Consider the following 17,254-nt stretch of genomic DNA (forward strand, 5'->3'; position numbering starts at 1 on the left):
CAACGAAATTCATTAAAAAGACCATGGCAAAAATCCCTGACATAGAGAAGCACCAACTAATCATGGGGTAGGGGGGGCGGGGGACTTCAATTGTATACAGGACCCAATGACTGACAGATCAAACCCTAAAACAGGGAGGACCTCAAACATGGCAAAGGAACTCAGTTGTTGTATTGACCATTGGGGGTTCACCCACCCAGGGGAGAAGGAGTTCTTCTTCTCCCCAGTACACAACGTATTTTCCAGAATTGACTTCTTTGTGGTGGGGAAAACGGTACTTCCAGGGCTGATCAAAATGGAATACTCCGCAATTGTAATCTCCGACCATGCTCCACATTATATGGATGTGAGGTTGGAGATGGGCAAGGCCTAACGCCCCACATGGAGGTTGGACACTGCCCTACTAGCCAACAAGGCTTTCATCTAAAGGGCGTCACAGGCAATAGCGGAGTATACGAAGAACAACCAAAACGGGGAGGTTCACCCTCCACGTTCTGGGAAACGCCAAAGGCCGCATTAAAAGGGGAAATTATTGCTTTCAAAGCGCAAAGAGATAGGGAGGAAAGGATGGCCAGGCAGCAGCTGGTCAACTCCATACTGGAGGTAGACCGTAAGTACTCCGAGGTCCCGACCGTAGAGCTCCTGGCGGAGCGGAAAGAGCTACAAAGGAACTTTGACCTGCTCTCCACCAGGAAAGCAGTGCACCAAGTCTGCCAGGCATGGGGGACCCGAGACGAATACGGAGACAAAGCCAGCCGCCTGCTGGCACACCAGCTGAGAAAGCAGGCAGCCACCAGAGAGATTGCATAAATCAGGGACAATGGAGGCATATTAAAAACATACCCAGTAAAAGTCAACAAAACCTTTGAGGCCTTCTAACAAGGGCTGTACACCTCAGAACCCCCAGCGGGGAAGTCGGTGATGAAACCGTTCCTCGTTGGACTGGACATGCCAGTCATGGGGGAAGAAAAATCAGGACTTGGAAGCACCACTAGCACGGGGGAGACCATGGACAGTATTAGCTCCATGCAGGCGGGGAAGGCGCTGAGACCAGACGGGTTCCCGGCGGACTTCTATAAAAAAATTAGCGACAGCACTGGCCCCGCACCTGCAGGAGATGTTCACAGATTCGCTGGCCAGGGGTGCACTGCCACCTACACTAGCATAGGCCTCAATCTCGCTAATACCTAAGAAAGACAAAGACCCAACAGAATGTGGGTCATACAACCTATATCACTACTAAACGCAGATGCCAAAATATTGGCCAAAGTCCTAGCCAAAAGGTTAGAAGACTGTGTACCAGAGATGATCGCAGAAGACCAGACGGGCTTTGTCAAAGGTAGACAGCTAACTTCGAACATCAGACGCCTGCTGAACGTGATAATTACCCCATACGGGGAGAGAACACCAGAGGTGATCGTCTCTCTGGATGCAGAAAAGGCCTTCGACAGAGTCGAGTGGAAGTACCTCAGAGGTACTGCAGCGGTTCGGGCTCTGATGAGGTTCACCTCCTTGGTGAAGCTCCAATACAATGCTCCCATGGCGAGCATACAGACAAACAGCACCAACTCCCAGTACTTCCAGCTGCACGGGCACCAGGCAGGGATGCTCACTGGCCCCGATGCTGTTCGCCATGGTGATCGAACCATTAGCAATCGCTCTCAGAGCAGCCAAAAAACTGAAGGGGAATCCAAAGGGGAGGCAGCGAGCACAGTGTCTCTCTCTCTATGCAGATGACCTGCCCCTCTACATTTCAGACCCACAAAACAGAATGGAAGGAATCATCGCGCTCCTGAAAGAGTTTGGGGCCTTCTCGGGCTACAAACTCAGCATGTGCAAAAGCGAGATCTTCCCTGTACACCCACAAGGATGGAGTGCAGCACTAGGGGGACTTTCGTTCAAACAAGACCGACATAAATTCCGCTACCTAGACATCCAAATCGCTCATGACTGGAAGGGGATCCACAAATGGAACCTGACCAGTCTGACAAAGGAAGTAAAAAAGGACCTCCAAAAATGGAACACACTACCACTCTCCCCCGCGTCGTTCGTTTGGGGGTGGCGGGGGGGGGGGGGTGATGCTAGGATCCCAAAGAAAGTCTGGCAAAAAACCAAGGTGACAGCAGAATGAGTAAGAGGATGGATCAAGGAGCCAGAAGCCGAGTTGGTGCGCGCGGAGGAGGCCTCCTGCAAGGAGACCTCTCTCCGGACCTTCGCCACGGCGGCACTCCCATCCCCACCCAAAAAACACTCCAGCAGCCCAGTGGTGATAGCCACTCTCCAGACCCGGAACCAACTACGGCAGCAATTCGGCCTGACCAAAATATCGGTTTGCACCAGGGCTGACTGATGTCACCTTTAAAAGGTGGAGACAGGACGGGGGGGACACTGACAGGGACCTAGACACCTACGTCAGGGTCACAGCACTGAACGAACTGACAGAGAGATTCCAGCTAGGTAGGGGAAACGAAGTAAGGTAACTGCAACTTAAAACCTTCCTATGGAAGGAGACAAGGACGTAGTGTAGACATCTGGGATGGCCACGCCCCGATTACAATATAGACACCCGCAAAGAATGCAGGGAAAATTGGACAATACTAAGAAACAAGCAGGTGCAAGCTCTGTCTGTTGATTAGAACCTTAAACTCTCAGACAGGACAGAAACTACCAAACGATTTACATACTAATGAGCCATCTCCGGGGACAAAAGGGAAACATTTAGATACACAATGTTAGGACAAACTCCCCGGCGCCAGAAGAAGCTAAGACGAAGCAGACTGACAGTCACCAGACACGCCCAGCGATGAGGGAACCACCCCTCTATTGGAGGAAAATCTATACCAATGATTGGGAAAGACCCAATTAGTTGAGGCCAAGTTCAAGGCCCGCCCAAAAGAGCACAAAGCCCTTTTCAGTATAAGAGATATCACCCAAGGGAGAATCTTCCTCCTTTGGCTTTGGCTCTCAACGAAGAGAGAGACTTGCCTAGCAGCTACATCAGACCAAGTAAGTTCCAAGCCAACGCACGCTACGAGATAGACGCTCCTAGTTGCTACCCTGTAGACAGTTCAACCCAGCAGCCTCAGAACCGAGCAACGGCCATTGTTCCTCTGACTGAGTGGGCGCCCAAAGCTAAGTATAGGCTTTAGTAATAGTGGTAGTTTAGTTTGTAGAGTTTATGCATGAGTAGATTTGACTGTGTGTAAATAAATGAGCATTGCTTTTGAACTTACTAACTGACGTATCGAGTCATTGATCACTATTCGGTTCTGAACCTTGTGGCGGTGTCGAAAGATACCTGGCGACGTGATTAAATATGGCCAAATTAAGAACCAACCGAAAGTTAGCAACAGTACCCACAACCACCACGACAGACACTACTAAAGGAGCTACTTGACGCGAACATCATAGGTAAAGGGAACTGTAACAACTTGTGTGAACGACTGGTAGAGAGGGCTGACACCGTACTGGATGCAACAAGAAAGAAATGGGAGGAAGACATGGGGATTCAAATAGGGTGGCGATTCTGGAGTGGCGCACTGCATAGGGTCAACTCCACCTCCAAGTGTGCGAGGCTCAGCCTAACGCAACGAAAGGTGGTACAGAGAGCCTACTTAACAAGAACCCGAATGAGTAGGTTCGACAGATGTGAACGTTGCCAAGGAGGCCCGGCCAACCATGCCCATATACAAACAAAGAAATGTACAGCACAGGAACAGGCCCTTCGGCCCTCCAAGCCCGTGCCGACCATGCTGCCCGACTAAACTACAATCTTCTACACTTCCTGGGTCCGTATCCCTCTATTCCCATCCTATTCATGTATTTGTCAAGATGCCCCTTAAATGTCACTATCGTCCCTGCTTCCACCACCTCCTCCGGTAGCAAGTTCCAGGCACCCACTACCCTCTGCGTAAAAAACTTGCCTTGTACATCTACTCTAAACCTTGCCCCTCTCACCTTAAACCTATGCCCCCTAGTAATTGACCCCTCTACCCTGGGGAAAAGCCTCTGACTCTGTCTATGCCCCTCATACTTTTGTAGACCTCGATCAGGTCGCCCCTCAACTCCTTTATTCCAGTGAGGACAAACCAAGTTTATTCAACCTCTCCTCATAGCTAATGCCCTCCATACCAGGCAACATTTGTCCGGATCAAACTCCATCCGCCCAAGTCACCAAACAATCTAAATCCTGCTGTATCCTCTGACAGTCCTCATCGCTATCCGCAATTCCACGAACCTTTGTGTCATCTGCAAACTTACTAATCAGACCAGTTACATTTTCCTCCAAATCATTTATATATACTACAAAGAGCAAAGGTCCCAGCACTGATCCCTGTGGAACACCACTGGTCACAGCCCTCCAATTAGAAAAGCATCCTTCCATTGCTACTCTCTGCCTTCTATGACCTAGCCAGTTCTGTATCCACCTTGCCAGCTTCCCCCTGATCCCGTGTGACTTCACCTTTTGTACTAGTCTACCATGAGGGACCTTGTCAAAGGCCTTACTGAAGTCCATATAGACAACATCCACTGCCCTACCTGCATCCATCATCTTAGTGACCTCCTCGAAAAACTCTATCAAGTTAGTGAGACACGACCTCCCCTTCACAAACCATGCTGCCTCTCACTAATACGTCCATTTGCTTCCAAATGGGAGTAGATCCTGTCTCGAAGAATTCTCTCCAGTAATTTCCCTACCACTGAAGTAAGGCTCACCGGCCTGTAGTTCCCTGGATTATCCTTGCTACCCTTCTTAAACAGAGGAACAACATTGGCTATTCTCCAGTCCTCCTGGTCTTGCCCCAGACTTCTTTGAGGTAATGTCCAAAGTGGTGGGGGTGAGGGTGGAGCCATGCCTGAAAGTGGTGTCTTCGGGGTATCAGACCAGCCGGATCTATTCCTGGGGAGGAGGGCGGACGCCCTTGCCTTTGCCTCCCTGATCGCCCGCCGTAGAATGCTGCTTGGCTGGCGGTCAGCAGCACCATCCAAAGCTGTGGACTGGCTGTCCGACCTATCAGAATCTCTCCAAATGGAGAAAATCAAATTTGTCATCCGAGGGTTGGACGACAGCTTTTACAGAGCATGGGAGCCATTCACCCAATTGTTCCGGGACCTGTTTGTGGCTAGCAAGCTGAAGAATAATCAAGTAGCCAAGAGCCAGGGGTAAGTAGCCAAGGCATAAGAAGGTGGGAAAGACCCGGAGTGGGAGGACCAGTGCAGGAGGATAGCTAAACTCAAGAGAAAGGATAGGCGAACTACAGGGAGGGAGGGGGGGGGGGGGGGGGGGGAGAAGGATAGAGACAAAGCAAAGAGCAATAGAGGCGAGCCAGAGGGGGGTTGGGGGGTGGGGGTGAAGGTGGGGGGGAACACAAACTGGACGGAGAACACAGGAAACGACAACAACCATGGCAAACACAGCAACAGAGTACGAAAATACAGGAGGAAGAAATGACGAAACATCCGAAGCAGAGGCGAACGCGTAACAACCGGGAGAAGCAAACAACAACACCCCCCCCCGCTCCTCAGATATACTGTAATTGTCTCTCCAGTACCTCGATGTATAGAAACTCCCCCAGTTTCCACCCCACAACATGTTTCCCTTTACTTGTTGAGCACGGGATTTTGCTAACTATATAACGTCATTGTTTTTATCTTGTGCATATCTTCTGTTTATTTATTCTTTTTCTTTCTTTGTTTTTGTGTCTCTTTTTTCTGTAAATATAACATGTTTGAAAACCCAATTAAAAACACTTTTTTAAAAAAAATGAACATGTTGCCGCGATTCTTGTTTATTTTTCAAGGTCTGCTGATCTTCCTGCCAAAGGCCATTTTTCACGGAGGTTAAAAAGATGATTACTTTGTTTATATGATGGCGGGGAGGGGAGGGGGTAGGCGGGAAAGGTGGCCAGGATTAGGAAAGTGCTGTTGCAAAGAGGACGGCAGTCAGGGGGGTTGGGTCTTCCGAATTAACTATATTATTACTGGGTGGCGGATGGGGAGAAGATGAGCTGGGTTAGAGAGGGGGACTCCCGGTGGGTGAGAACATAGAACATAGAACAATACAGCGCAGTACAGGCCCTTCGGCCCACGATGTTGCACCGAAACAAAAGCCATCTAACCTACACTATACCATTATCATCCATATGTTTATCCAATAAACTTTTAAATGCCCTTAATGTTGGCGAGTTCACTACTGTAGCAGGTAGGGCATTCCACGGCCTCACTACTCTTTGCGTAAAGGAATGTAGGAGAGTCTGTGCAGGGGGTCGATTCTGAGGGCGTTGGCAACAGCACCGCTCACGATGGCCCCGGGGAAATACTCAGGTAGTCTGGTGGTAGTAGCAACGTTAAAAATCTGGAGGCAGTTGTGCCAGCACTTTAGGCTGGGGGTGGGGTCAAGGGAAATGCCGATTCGGGGGAATCACAGATTTGAGCCAAGGAAGCGGGATGGGAGTTTTCGGAGATGGGAGTCAGGGCTCTAAAAGATTTTTTTCTGCGGGGCCGGTTTGCAGGACTGAAGCAGCTGGAGGTGAAATAGGGATTGGGGCAGGGGGAAATGTTTAGGTATATGCACATTCGAGATTTCGATAAGAAGGAGATACAGAGCTCCAGCCTCCACACTGTTGGAGGAGGTGCTGACGTCAGAGGGAATGGAGAAGGGGGTGGTGTCGGCGATTCTGGGAAAGACAAGGTAGAGCCCCCCCTGACAGGGAAGCATAATCCCCTGGGCCCGCTCCACCAATTTACTCTGCGTAGGTAATGTCCACTTTTCACTTGGCCACTCCATTTGGGTTGCAATTTTCTCAAAAGCCCCAAGAAAGGTTTCTGCGTCCTCGTTGAATTTTAGGAGGGCCGATATGCGTTTAAACAATCACCACTGGGTTCCGTTCTAAGATTAAGCTCCCCTCTAATTTTCTGTCAGCCCCCCTCTAATTTCCAGTGTCTTAATCTGGAACGCTCTCTTTTTTTTGCTTTTTCCTCTCTCTCCAATTCCAACCTCTTCATTTCCATCTCCATTTCTTTTCCTATTTGCTTCATCTCCATTTCTTTTTGCTTCATCTTCACTTCTTTTTCTATTCTTTTTAATTCCTTCCATTTCATGCTGAAACTGCTACTGAATTCTCTCCAGCTCAATTTCCCCAACAGAAAATGTCCTTGATGCATTGCTACTTCGTGGGCTTTCTTGTGTTTCTATCATTGCGTTCAAATATAAATGCTGAGCAATCACATCGGGTGGGAAAGTGGAACTGAGTCCACAAAAATTCAGCCATGATCTCATTGAATGGCGGAGCAGGCTTGAAGGGCCAGATGGCCTACTCCTGCTCCTAGTTCTTATGTTCTTATCTCCACCTACCGGGACGGCATGGTGGTGCAATGGTTAGCACTGCTTCCTCATGGTGCTGAGGACCCTGGTTCGGTCCCAGCCCCGGGTCACTGTGCGTGTGGAGTTTACACATTCTCCCTGTGTGTATAGGTCTCATCCCCACAACCCAAAGATGTGCAGGTAGATGAATTGGCCACACTAAACTTGCCCCTTAATTGGAAAAGAAAAGAATTGGCTACTCTTTAAAAAAAAAAAAAAACATTTTTAATTTAAAAAGTAAATAAATAAAAAAGTATAGTTATCTCCACCTTCCTAGCTCTAGCTCGTACCTCTATGCCTATTTCCCTGCCAAAGCGACTAGCTTGGCTTTTGGATTTTGTTTATTGTCACGTGTACCAAGGTACAGTGAAAAGTATTTTTTGCGAGCAGCTCAACAGATCATTAAGTACATGAAAAGAAAAGGAAAGAAAATACATAATAGGGCAACACAAGGTACACAATGTAACTACATAACACCGGCATCGGGTGAAGTATACAGGGATGTAGTGTTAATGAGGTCAGTCCATAAAAGGGTCGTTTAGGAGTCTGGTAACAGCGGGGAAGAAGCTGTTTTTGAGTCTGTTCGTGCATGTTCTCAGACTTTTGTATCTCCTGCCCAATGGAAGAAGTTGGAAGAGTGAGTAAGCGGGGTGGGAGGGGTCTTTGATAATGCTGCTGACTTTCCCCAGGCAACGAGAGGTGTAGATGGAGTCAATGGATGTGATGGACTGAAGCTCTTTTTGAAGTTCTTTCAAATAAACCACAGACAAGTCGTCCACCTGAATAAAAATCTTAAAAGCATCCAGAGCCATCCTATCATATCACTGCAACCCTTTAATTTATACTGTAACCCAAGCTTCACCATCTACCGTTCCAAAGATCCCGGATGAGCCCCCAAACGAAGTTATGAAACCCTGGGCTAGTCCGCGGTCAATTCCAGCCCCACCTGACCCAGAAGCACAACACAATAATTCTTCGAAAAATACCCAAAGCCCTTGGCTGCCCAATAATTAGTCAACAGGTTTGTAAATGCAAACACAATTACTTTTTATTAATAACAAGAATCACTTCAACCCGACACCGTCCATCATTGTGAGATGGTACAGATGTCATATGGCAGAACGGTCAGAAGTTGCGTCAGTTGCCGAGTATGTTTCCCGGCTGTGGTAAATCGCAGAATATTGTGAATATGGGACTGAGTTGGCAGATATGCTTTGTGACCTCTTGGTTTGTGGTATTAATAATCTTGACGTACAAAAAAGGAGAAGCTTTCCTAACATTCCAACAGGCTTTGCAGATGTTCTTTCGGAGGAGAGTGTCACTCAGGACATAGAGGAGCTCCAAGGAATGGAGGTTAACATAATTTAACGCCGCTCCCCTCACCACCTTTCTTTTGCTTGACCGGATCGCCGTGATGCAGCAGGCCTGAAGACACGTGGACCTAGGCCGCAGCGCATGCTCTCTCCAGATTCGGCAGGGAGAAGTGTGGGCATTGGGGTTGCCGAAGCCACCAGCTGCATGAGGGACTGCGCCCAGACCACTTGGGGATGAGGGATCAGCACCTTGCGTGGGCCCTTCATTTGGACGATCCCTAAGAAGCGGGAGACGGGTCCGATACGTAGATGAACTGTGGCTGCACCACTAGGGGCTCCCATCCACATCCCTGTGCAAGTTAATGGCCACTTAATGCAAATGGAATTAGATACAAGTGTTGCCATTAGATACAAGTGCTGCCCCACCACTTGTTCGACCGGATCTGACACAGAGAGAGTAAATTGTCATTAACTGATTCGCACAGCTGCCTGGCGACGTATACAGGGGAGCATTTGTCCATTGTGGGCTCCATGCTCACCCCGGTGGTTCACGAGTGCAGGTCTTTGAGTCTTCCCTTTATTGTGGTGCAGGACAATGGTCCCAATCTGCTGGGACCATTTGCAGATTAACTGGCAACGTATCTTTAAGGCCAAAACAAGTGCTTTATATATAGTTTTGCATAAATTCCCCAATGTTTTTGGGCTTAGACTTGGGAAGATAAAAGAGGCTGTAGCGAAAATTGATGTGGATCCGCAGATCCAGCCTCATTTTTTTCATGCTCGGCGACACGGTAGCAAAGTGGTTAGCACAGTTGCTTCACAGCTCCAGGATCCCAGGTTCGATTCCCAGCTTGGGTCACTGTCTGTGTGAAGTCTGCACATTCTGCCCGTGTCTGTGTGGGTTTCCTCCGGATGCCCCGGTTTCCTCCAGATGCTCCGGTTTCCTCCCACAGTCCAAAGACGTGCTGGTTAGGTGAATTGGTCATGCTAAATTGCCCCTTAGTGTCCAAAAAAGTTGGGTAGGGTTACCGGGATGGGGTGGAGATGTGGGCTTGGATAGGGTGCTCTTTCCAAGGGCCGGTGCAGGCTAGATGGGTCGAATGGCCTCCTTCTGCACAGTAAATTCTATGATCTATGACCTGTCCCCATGCAATTGTCAGCAAGGTCAAAGCTGAGCTCCAGCGGTTATAAAGCCTCAGCATCATTTGGCCGGATTGTTTTGCCGACTGGGTGGCGCCGGAGTCCCAGTCATGAAACCAGACCAGACTGTCCGCCTCTGCGGTGATTATAAATTATGAATACGGCTTCTTGTTTGGACTGATATCCACTCCCTTGTATCTGTTACAACACACTGGGTGAGTGCGCGGTCAATTCCAGCCCCTCAGATCCCGGAGTCTCAACATAAGTGAATTAACCAATCATAGAATCCCTACAATGCAGAAAGAGGCAATTCGGCTCATATCTGTGACAGAGCCTTCTACCTAAGTTCAATCCCCACCCTATCCCCGTAACCCCACCCAGGGGCAATTGTAGCATATCCAATCCACCTAACCTGCACATCTTGTTTGCACTGAGTGCTGAATTTGGTGCATTTTGAGTGCTATAGTAAGAGTTTGGTGACCGAGGGAGTATAAGGCTTCATTTTTATCTAAAGTTTAGTCTTTTATTTAGTTAATTAACTTAAAAGTTGCTGTTTGGTTTAGAAGAAGGTGAATTTTCAATCAGCTTTAAACAAGCTTCGACTTGTAGGCACTTGCAGCTGGAGCTTGTTAATTAGTTAATTGGATTAGGCCAGTTTTCAGAGGCTAGATTCACAGTATAAAAGTGATCCCCTGCAGTGCAGACTTTGTTTGCACAGAGTGCTGAATTTGGTGCATTTGAGTGCTATAGTAAGAGTTTGGTGACCGAGGGAGTGAGGAGGGAGTAAGGTGCTCTTTTCATTTTGTTTCCGACATTTCCGCAAAGAGTGAGAAGAGAGCCAGGAGTTTACAGAAAGTGTAGCTGACTGGGAGCAGAGTCGGAGGGCGGAGATCTAGTTAGTCCACAGGGCAGCTATATTCTGTCAGGTAAGAGGGGATGGAGGCTAGGCCAGTTGCATGCTCCTCCTGTAGGATGTGGGTGGTGAGGGATACCACCGGTGTCCCCGCTGACTATACCTGCGGGAAGTGCACCCAACTTCAGCTCCTCAAAGACCGTGTTAGGGAACTGGAGCTGAAGATGGATGAACTTCGGATCATCCGGGAGGCAGAGGGGGTGATTGAGAAGAGATACAGGGAGGTAACCACACCCAAGGTACAGGACAAGAATAGCTGGGTTACAGTCAGGGGGAAAAAAAAAAACAGGCAGACAGTGCAGGGATCCCTCGTGGCCGTTCCCCTTCAAAACAAGTATACCGTTTTGGATGCTGTTTGGGGGGGATGACCTAGCAGGGGAAGGCCCTAGCGGCCAGGTCTCTGGCACTGAGTCTGGCTCTGGGGCTCAGAAGGGAAGGGGGGAGAATAGAAAAGCAATAGTTGTAGGAGATTCAATGGTTAGGGGAATAGATAGGAGATTCTGTGGTCGCGAGCGAGACTCCCGGAAGGTATGTTGCCTCCCGGGTGCAGGGTCAGGGATATCTCGGATCGTGTCTTCAGGATCCTTAAGGGGGAGGGTGAGCAGCCAAAAGTCGTGGTGCACATTGGTACCAACGACATAGGTAGGAAAAGGGGTGTGGAGGTAATAAACAAGTTTAGGGAGTTAGGCTGGAAGTTAAAAGCCAGGACAGACAGAGTTGTCATCTCTGGTTTGTTGCTGGTGCCACATGATAGCGAGGCTAGGAATAGGGAGAGAGTGTAGTTGAACACGTGGCTGCAGGAATGGTGTAGGAGGGAGGGCTTCAGGTATTTGGATAATTGGAGCGCATTCTGGGGAAGGTGGGACCTGTACAAGCAGGACGGGTTGCATCTGAACCAGAGGGGCACCAATATCCTGGGAGGGAGGTTTTCTAGTACTCTTTGGGAGGGTTTAAACTAATTTGGCAGGGGTATGGGAACCGGATTCGTAGTCCAGCAACTAAGGTAGCTGATATTCAGGATGCCAAAGCGTGTAATGAGGCAGTGGGGAAGGGAACACTGACAAAGGAGAGTACTTGCAGGCACGGAGATGGGTTGAAGTGTGTATACTTCAACGCAAGAAGCATCAGGAATAAGGTGGGTGAACTTAAGGCATGGATCGGTACTTGGGACTACGATGTGGTGGCCATCACGGAAACTTGGATAGAAGAGGGGCAGAAATGGTTGTTGGAGGTCCCTGGTTATAGATGTTTCAATAAGATTAGGGAGGGTGGTAAAAGAGGTGGGGGGGGGGGGTGGCATTGTTAATTAGAGATAGTATAACAGCTGCAGAAAGGCAGTTCGAGGAGTATCGCCCTAATGAGATAGTATGGGTTGAAGTCAGAAATAGGAAAGGAGCAGTCACCTTGTTAGGAGTTTTCTATAGGCCCCCCAATAGTAGCAGAGATGTGGAGGAACAGATTGGGAAACAGATTTTGGAACGGTGCAGAAGTCACAGGGTAGTAGTCATGGGTGACTTTAACTTCCCAAATATTGAGTGGAAACTCTTTAGATCAAATAGTTTGGATGGGGTGGTGTTTGTGCAGTGTGTCCAGGAAGCTTTTCTAACACAGTATGTAGATTGTCTGACCAGAGGAGGGGCAATATTGGATTTAGTACTTGGTAATGAACCAGGGCAAGTGATAGATTTGTTAGTGGGGGAGCATTTTGGAGATAGTGACCACAATTCTGTGACTTTCACTTTAGTAATGGAGAGGGATAGGTGCGTGCAACAGGGCAAGGTTTACAATTGGGGGAAGGGTAAATACGATGTTGTCAGACAAGAATTGAAGTGCATAAGTTGGGAACATAGGCTGTCAGGGAAGGACACAAGTGAAATGTGGAACTTGTTCAAGGAACAGGTACTACGTGTCCTTGATATGTATGTCCCTGTCAGGCAGGGAAGAGATGGTCGAGTGAGGGAACCATGGTTGACAAGAGAGGTTGAATGTCTTGTTAAGAGGAAAAAGGAGACTTATGTAAGGCTGAGGAAACAAGGTTCAGACAGGGCATTGGAGGGATACAAGATAGCCAGGAGGGAACTGAAGAAAGGGATTAGGAGAGCTAAGAGAGGGCATGAACAATCTTTGGCGGGTAGGATCAAGGAAAACCCCAAGGCCTTTTACACATATGTGAGAAATATGAGAGTGACTAGAGCGAGGGTAGGTCCAATCAAGGACAGTAGCGGGAGATTGTGTATTGAGTCTGAAGAGATAGGAGAGGTCTTGAACGAGTACTTTTCTTCTGTATTTACAAATGAGAGGGGCCATATTGTTGGAGAGGACAGTGTGAAACATACTGGTAAGCTCGAGGAAATACTTGTTAGGAAGGAAGATGTGTTGGGCATTTTGAAAAACTTGAGGATAGACCCCGGGCCTAACGGGATATATCCAAGGATTCTATGGGAAGCAAGAGATGAAATTACAGAGCCGTTGGCAATGATCTTTTCGTCCTCACTGTCAACAGGGGTGGTACCAGGGGATTGGAGAGTGGCGAATGTCGTTCCCCTGTTCAAAAAAGGGACTTGGGATAACCCTGGGAATTACAGGCCAGTTAGTCTTACTTCGGTGGTAGGCAAAGTAATGGAAAGGGTACTGAAGGATAGGATTTCTGAGCATCTGGAAAGACACTGCTTGATTAGGGATAGTCAGCACTGATTTGTGAGGGGTAGGTCTTGCCTTACAAATCTTATTGAATTCTTTGAGGAGGTGACCAAGCATGTGGATGAAGGTAAAGCAGTGGATGTAGTGTACATGGATTTTAGTAAGGCATTTGATAAAGTTCCCCATGGTAGGCTGCTGCAGAAAGTAAGGAGGCATGGGATAGTGGGAAATTTGGCCAGTTGGATAACGAACTGGCTAACCGATAGAAGTCAGAGAGTGGTGGTGGATGGCAAATATTCAGCCTGTATCCCAGTTACCAGTGGCGTACCGCAGGGATCAGTTCTGGGTCCTCTGCTGTTTGTGATTTTCATTAATGACTTGGATAAGGGAGTTGAAGGGTGGGTCAGTAAATTTGCAGACGATACGAAGATTGGTGGAGTTGTGGATAGTAAGGAGGGCTGTTGTCGGCTGCAAAGAGACATAGATAGGATGCAGAGCTGGGCTGAGAAGTGGCAGATGGAGTTTAACCCTGAAAAGTGTGAGGTTGTCCATTTTGGAAGGACAAATATGAATGCGGAATACAGGGTTAACGGTAGAGTTCTTGGCAATGTGGAGGAGCAGAGAGATCTTGGGGTCTATGTTCATACATCTTTGAAAGTTGCCACTCAAGTGGATAGAGCTGTGAAGAAGGCCTATGGTGTGCTCGCGTTCATTAACAGAGGGATTGAATTTAAGAGCCGTGAGGTGATGATGCAGCTGTACAAAACTTTGGTAAGGCCACATTTGGAGTACTGTGTACAGTTCTGGTCACCTCATTTTAGGAAGGATGTGGAAGCTTTGGAAAAGGTGCAAAGAAGATTTACCAGGATGTTACCTGGAATGGAGAGTAGGTCTTACGAGGAAAGGTTGAGGGTGCTAGGCCTTTTCTCATTAGAGCGGAGAAGGATGAGGGGCGACTTGATAGAGGTTTATAAGATGATCAGGGGAATAGATAGAGTAGACAGTCAGAGACTTTTTCCCCGGGTGGAACAAACCATTACAAGGGGACATAAATTTAAGGTGAAAGGTGGAAGATATAGGAGGGATATCAGAGGTAGGTTCTTTACCCAGAGAGTAGTGGGGGCATGGAATGCACTGCCTGTGGACGTAGTTGAGTCGGAAACATTAGGGACCTTCAAGCAGCTATTGGATAGGTACATGGATTACGGTAAAATGATATAGTGTAGATTTATTTGTTCTTAAGGGCAGCACGGTAGCATTGTGGATAGCACAATTGCTTCACAGCTCCAGGGTCCCAGGTTCGATTCCGGCTTGGGTCACTGTCTGTGCGGAGTCTGCACGTCCTCCCCGTGTCTGCGTGGGTTTCCTCCAGGTGCTCCGGTTTCCTCCCACAGTCCAAAGATGTGCAGGGTAGGTGGATTGGCCATGATAAATTGCCCTTAGTGTCCAAAATTGCCCTTGGTGTTGGGTGGAGGTGTTGTGTTTGGGTAGGGTGCTCTTTCCAAGAGCCGGTGCAGACTCAAAGGGCCGAATGGCCTCCTTCACTGTAAATGCAATGATAATCTATGATTAATCTAGGACAAAGGTTCGGCACAACATCGTGGGCCGAAGGGCCTGTTCTGTGCTGTATTTTCTATGTTATCTTTGGACTGTGGGAGGAATCCGGAGCACCCGGAGGAAACCCAGTTAGATGCGAGAAGAATGTGCAAACTCCACACAGACAATCGCCCGAGGTCGAAATCGACTCCTGGTCCCTGGTCCTGTGAGACGGCAGTGATAATCACTGTCCCACCCTGCCGCCCTGAATAAACACAATACCTTGTGTTTTCTGAAAATGTTTAACCTTTGACTGCTCCAATGAGTTACAGACACCCGGGGCTGGATTCTCCAAAATGGGACTATGTCCCTATGCCGGCGTAAAAATGCTGTTGTTTCACTCTGAAGATTCCTATAAAATAGATCAGCCAATTCACTGACCAGCAGGGGGCTAGCAGGGACCCAGAGTGATTCACGCAACTTTAGCTGCGGATACGGATACGGTTTTGAGTCCGCGCAGATGTAGGGCGGCGGCCGAGCGCCATGGCGGCCTCGGACCGCGGAGACAGATGAAAAATGTAGGCCCCGCGATCGGCCGTGTGCCCGAAGATCCGACCACCCCGATCTTTCCCCCGGCCGCCTATAAGCCCCCCCCCCCCCCCCCGGGTGTTCGATCCCCATGCCCCCCCATCATGGCGGCCGTGCACTGAGTCTGCAGCCACCACGCGAACTTCCCGAATGTCGAGAGGTGGTGAGAACCACGCGGTTGGGAACTCGGCTGGTCGGGAGCGGAGGATCGCTGGACGAAATTCTGACAATTGCCCCCAGCCGCGCGGAGTACTCCGCGAACATGGCGATTCTCAGGTCCCGGAGAAACGCCGGACCGGCACCGGGCCCGATATTGGTGTGAAATTGGATTCTCCGCCCCCGTGCCAAACGCGATTTCGGCACGGGGCTGCAGAGAATCCAGCCCCAGATTTATGGCTTCTCCTTCTCCCATGCATTCGCACTGGAGAGAGACCTTTGAACTTCTCTGAGTATGGGCAAGGTTTCACTCAGTCACTCTACCTATTGACATACCAGTAAATTCACAGTGAAGAAAGGATGGTCACCTGCTCCATGTGTGGGAATGAATCATCCACCTTGCGGGAGCACCAGCAAGGTCATAGAATTTACAGTGCAGAAGGAGGCCATTCGGCCCATCGAGTCTGCACCGGTCCTTATAAAGAGTATCCCATTCAAGCCCACGTATCTACCCTAACCCCGTAACCCAATAACCCCCACTTAATCTTTTGGGACTCAAAGGGCAATTTAGCATGGCCAATCCACCTAACCCGCACATCTTTGGACTGTGGGAGGAAACTGGAGCACCCGGAGGAAACCCACGCACACACTGGGAGAACGTTCAAACTCCACACAGACAGTGACCCAAGCCGGGAATCGAACCTGGGACCCTGGAGCTGTGAAGCAACTGTGCTAACCACTATCCTACCATGCTGCCCAGGTCACATTGGAGAGAGGCTGTTCACCTGCTCCGAATGTGGGAAGGGATTCATTCAGTCATCCCACCTGTTGATACACCAGCGGGTTCACGCTGGGGAGAGTCGTTCAGCTGCCCTGAGTGTGGGATGGGTTTCACTCAGTCATCAAACCTGCTGAGACACCAGCGAGTTCACAAGTGATTTTGGGGGTTGGATTCTGCTCCTATTGCTGCTGTTAGTCGCATCCAGGACTGAACCATGTTTGTCCTGACAGTGGGTAAAGTGTGAGAGTCACAGTGTTTGTTTCTGCTGGACTGGTTGGTCTCATGACCTTGCTTCCAGTTGACTGCTGCTGGGGTGGCACAATAGCACAGGGGTTAACACTGTTGCTTCACAGCGCCAGGGACCCAGGTTTGATTCCTGGCTTGGGTCACTGTGCGGAGTCTGCACGTTCTCCCCATGTCTGCGTGCATTTCCTCTTGGTGCTCCAATTTCCTCCCAAAGTCCCAAAAGACATGCTGTTAGGTGAATTGGATATTCTGAATTCTTCCTCCGTGTACCCAAACAGGCGCCGGAGTTTGGCGACTTGGGGATTTTCACAGTAACTTCATTGCAATGTTAATAATAATCTTTTATTGTCACAAGTATGAAGTTACTGTGAAAAGCCCCCTTGTCGCCACATTCCGGCGCCTGTTCGGGTAAGCTGGTACGGGAATTGAACCAGCACTGCTGGCCTTGTTCTGCATTACAATCCAGCGGTCTAGTGGAGCCACCTGGGTTGGCCACTTCCCGACTTTAAAATGGTGACCTGCAAAGACTACAGGGAAATTTAGTCAACACAGGCAAAACAAGCAGGTGCAAAGTTTCC

Source organism: Scyliorhinus torazame, chromosome 12, assembly GCF_047496885.1.
Source record: "Scyliorhinus torazame isolate Kashiwa2021f chromosome 12, sScyTor2.1, whole genome shotgun sequence".
In the NCBI taxonomy this organism is placed as follows: Eukaryota; Metazoa; Chordata; class Chondrichthyes; order Carcharhiniformes; family Scyliorhinidae; genus Scyliorhinus; species Scyliorhinus torazame.